Source organism: Saccostrea cucullata, unplaced genomic scaffold (assembly GCF_032062105.1).
Source record: "Saccostrea cucullata isolate Sc308-1 unplaced genomic scaffold, CSIRO_AGI_Scuc_v1 ctg348, whole genome shotgun sequence".
Lineage (NCBI taxonomy): Eukaryota > Metazoa > Mollusca > Bivalvia > Ostreida > Ostreidae > Saccostrea > Saccostrea cuccullata.
The window spans coordinates 1-5,225 of NW_026933269.1; positions in this window are offsets into that span (position 1 = coordinate 1).

Below are 5,225 nucleotides of genomic sequence, written 5' to 3' on the forward strand. Positions count from 1 at the left end.
GGCATGTAAAATATCAAAATCGTAAAAAAGCCAGGAAAACGTCAGATTTTTCGGACTATTACTTACTGTACAATGCTTATTATTCAAGAGTTTTTCCCCTCGTCCAAAAACTTAAACCTTGATCATATCTCTTGAATTGGATGATAAGACTTTAATAAGTTGTATACTTGTGATAAGACCTTTTTAAATACACTTTGAGTTTTGACTCTGTGACCTTGAAGTTTGACGTACTTTCGAAAACTTAAACATTACTTATTATAGCTGCAGATCTGCAGCTCTCCGGAAAAAAAAAATTGATAGACTGGAGAGCTACAGTGCCACCCATTATAAAAACTGTATATATATTGCGCACAAAAAAATGCGCTCGATTCTTGATTAATTCTTCCAAATTCTTACCTCAATTGCAAAAAATGGAAGATTTCAAAAATTTCCTCTCTCCTCTATCAAGTTCTCCATTTGAACGAAGCATATTGGACGGAATTATCTTTGAAACCAAAATGGCAGTATAAATAAGCGAAATGTCTGATGATTGCAATATCAGGGCCAGGAGGATATTAACAACAATTATGAGAAATGTTTTGTTGTGGAAAGAGTCAAAGAATATGTTAGGAACACACGGTTAGTAATATTTTGAGATTACAGTTTTAAAACCATGGAGAAATAAATCGCGAACCGAGCGCATTTTTTTGTGCGCAATAAATATATATACAGTTTTTTTTTCAATGGGTGGCTCTGTAGCTCTCCGGTCTATCAATATATATTATTTCGGAGAGCTACAGATCTGCAGCTATACTTATTAAAATTACCCGTAACTTTTAAATGAGAAGAATAGGACTTCCAAAGTACTTGTATTCAGGTGCATTACTGGTAAGAAGTCCTTTTTCTTAATACACAATGATTTTTGACCCCGATAGCTTGAACTTTGACCTACTTTTGAACAATGTTTCTTCCTAATGACTTTTGATTTGAAGAGATAGGGATTTATATTTATTTTACGTGTTTATTTCCTGTGGTAACACATTTTCGATCGCTTGCATGCTATAATTTCTTACCCCTTGACGTTCATGCTTGACCTAATTTTTCATAAAATGGTAATAATTCTTGGATGACATTTGATAAGTCATTCATATTTAACACAATATGCATCTCATCCACAAAAACACCGAAAGCTCGGAACCACAGTTCTTTGAATTGGCTTGTTACATGAAGCTTTCAAAGAACTATCTGTCATTTTTTCACCTTTAAAATTAAAAAAATAAAGGGGGTCTTAGATACAAGATAAAAGATTTTATTAATCCAATTTGGGCCCCCGGAGGAGCAAAAAGATTTACAAATAGGAGGAGGATCCAAATGATAGAACAAGCATGATGATGATATTACAAATAAAGAGCAATTGGTAAAAAAAAAAAAAAGTATATATAACTAGGGTAATGATTATCAAAAATTTCGTAACATTATTCAAAATGATATGTTTTAAGAGAACAGTTTATCTACTTTATGTACATGAATGTATAAAGATAAAAATCTTATGAAATACTTGTTATGCAAGACGGATAGACTTACAGACAAATGAGATTTAATCTCCCTCGCTTTTGCGAAAACGGGGGACAACAATAAGACGCTTACTCCTCCTGGGTACCTTTTAACATCTTTGAGTTTTATTTGGGAGTGGGGGTGGGGGGTTTTATATTGTAGTGTATTGATATTATGTTACAGTGTTACGGGAAGTAACTCGAATTTGTGTGGTGTATAAGAGTTTGTGTGCAAGAGTTATGTTTCTTAATGTGGGTCAGGTGGACACAGACTACCAATTATTTTGCTATACATTCCTTTATAATATAAAAAATAATTTGAAAAACAAGTTGCTGTCCTTTAAAAAAAGGACTACAATACGTGGACCAAATGCATGTTTTCTTTTAACCGAAATTCAATCAAAGAAAATTTGTTGAGTTTAATGGATATTAATGTAGGTTCGTTCGCTTTTTCTACAGTGATCTCTCTACTTTGACCGATAGTACTTTCATAGTAAAATTGTTAAATTTAATCTCCGATTGGCATATAGTTTTGTTATTTTCAAATCCAGGCTATTTTGCTACATATATAACCCATACTGGCTGGTAATTAACATATACCTGAACTGAATTGAACTGAACTGATTTTTTTTTCAGTTTCAAAATTCAGTTCAGGTCTGTAGTACACAGATTTTTTTTTCTGGACCCCCCCCCCTCTCCCCCACATGGAATACCGTTGCTAAAGGCTTGTGTCAATGTGTATTTGAATCCATATACATGTATATAAATTTTTTTTGCGATCCTTAATAATGCCGGTGAAGACTTGTTTTATCTTTTAAAAACCTACAACTAGTATGTATGAAGTTTTTAATTCAAGTTGTAAAGTTATCTATAGATAACTTAACAACTTGAATTAAAAACTTAAGGTATCCATTGTACAAATGGGTAAAAATTTCTGCCTGGAAACCCTATGATTTAATGTTCTAAAATCAAAGTATGGGTCATGACAAATTAAAAAATTGGGTCATCACAGGCAACAACTCATTTAAGGAAGATAACTCTAAATTGATGAAAACTAAAATCTAAGGAAAATCACATAAATTGGTATCTAGTAAGTTTATTCCATAACAATGACAAAAAATTACTTTTATATTGTTATCTTTATATAAAATTAAAGAATATCAAATAACAAAACATATTGGTAAGAGTGTTATTAAAAAAAATTTACAAAATGGTCTTTTTGTAAAAATAAACGTTCAAGTTCATAATGTCATTTGCAACATGCTTTTACCATGGAACATTAACAATTTGAAAGAGAAATATTTATAATTACACATAATTACACATTACACAATATACATTAGAAAAGACAAAACACTTTTCCCTTCAATTATTTTAATTTTTTTTTTTTTTTTTTTTACTTTTATGCAAGTCAAAAATTATGTATGGATTTCATAACTCAAGGTACAAAATTGATTTACATAAATGAAAATGGTTTGAAGTTCTGCAAATGTGAATTTATAATTATGTCTAGAATTTAAAAATGTACACAAAAGAATAAAAAAAAAATTTAAACAGATATACTGAAGTTAAAAATTGATAGCGACAGTAAATTGTATCAAAGCAGAGTGATAAACATTCGATACAGAATGACTTAGAAAATAAATTTCAAGATTTTAATGACACAATAAATAGTACTTGTGATATAAATGTAGATACTATAAGGACTCCGACAGTAATCTCATAAGGTATGTGTTACACTTAGTAGAGTATCCATAATACAGACCAACTTGTTTAGATACAATTGATAAATTTATGTGGCAGCAAAAAATTCTCACAACTTTGGGACAATATTTTGTAGAACTTTAGATGTTCCAGTCACTCTAGGTTTGCCATCACTGGTTTTGGGAGAAAACATAAATTAATCTATTTTCAACATTTCTGACATAGCTATAGATCAGCTTAGATGAGAAAGTGCCATCGTCTCTGCCAGACTCCTTTTCATGAAACTTTACCAATCAGCACACACAAATACCCGTAGTTCTTTGATTTTTCAGCATTGAACACCTGTTGAAAATGAGAAATATTTTTGTACTACAAATGATTGTTTCATACAGATTAATAATGTGCATGTGATTCATTAAAAGTTTGCAGCAGAGATTATTCCGTCCAACATGACGGGGTATTCTATTGCATGTAGTCAAATATTTTTCTTACACTGATTCTCGAGCAAATTGACAAATAAACATTTAATTTTAGAGCCACCAAATTTAAAATATATCTATCTACTAAATGATATAATAAAACTGTTCATACCTTCAAAATCCTTTCATGTATTAATTGTAAATTTAATATTGACGACACATTGAGGGTCTCCCGCAATGAACTGTAGATTATAGCTACAAAAAGGATAGATACAATTTTATTACATGTAATTATTTAGATGCATGAACATGTAAATCCTATTTATAAATTGTATGCCTTATCCAAAATTTCATGGTTTCAGATGAAAATTTAGATGAGGAATTAAGCTCCAATGTTTTATACTAGTTTTCAATGCCTAAATTATATTTTTTACTAGTTGTCAATGCCTAGATTAGATAACATAAATTCCATAAACAAAATATATATAAATATAAATGCTTACCTGTTACAATCTTTGTATTGAGTATTGACACTGAAGTTCTACATCCCTTTGGATTTTCTCAGCTTTTGGGAACACCGATGCCAACTGCAAGCAATTCCCGCACTGTATGTACAAAAACCACCTAACCAGAGTTTCACTCACATTTAATTGCTCTCTTGCAAAAGAATAATGGTCCGAAGTGACAATTTGAACGCAATTTGAGGCAATGAACATCAAACTCGATGATCCTCCGAGTCATCTTACGAACTGCTAGTCTCTTACTGGTTAAAATTAGGGTTATACCATAACAGGGGTAACCCGAATTACCGAAATGCCCCTGATCTACCGAAATGCCCCTGGAAATTACCGAAATGCCCCCTAAAACTACCGAAATGCCCCTTGAATTATATTCTAATAGTCATTTTATGATAATTTATGAAAAATTTGTTTAAAAAAACTGTGCATTTTGAACAGAAATGATAAAAAATGCCTTTAATTCGCTCAAATATTTTACCACTAAGAGCGATAACTCTTGCAACATTGTCGCAGCGAAAAGCATGTTATTGTCCGTTGTAAAATTGTATGATTTAATATCCCTCTTCTTTTTCTTTCTCTTTTATTTTGTTGACAAAATTTTATACGGTATGTCTTGTTAAATATTTTTAAAAAAGAAGAAGAAGAAAACATGACAGAAGTACAAGTAAGTACACAGTTTTATTTACACCTCATATAAATATAATAACGTCAGGTTTAAAAAATAAAAGGTTTTATTTATTTTTAATTTTTATTTGGAACAAAACATAGCATTCCTCACAAATATGCATGGAATCACAAATAAGTTTATTTCACAAGTACGATCTTCTAAAGCACCTCGGCGCGCGTCAGATTATTACCGTCTTCCATGGAAGACGGTATTGTATAGGTGAAGTTTTTTACAGTCTTCGGACTATGCACTTCCTCTCTTTTGTGATTGGTAGAAAATGCATGATGAGAAAATTTTCAATTATTTCATTGGTTGAAATGCTGTTCAAGGCAAGGGAGATAACTTTCTGGTGATCTAATTTTCGTACGACTTAACAATTTTGCAA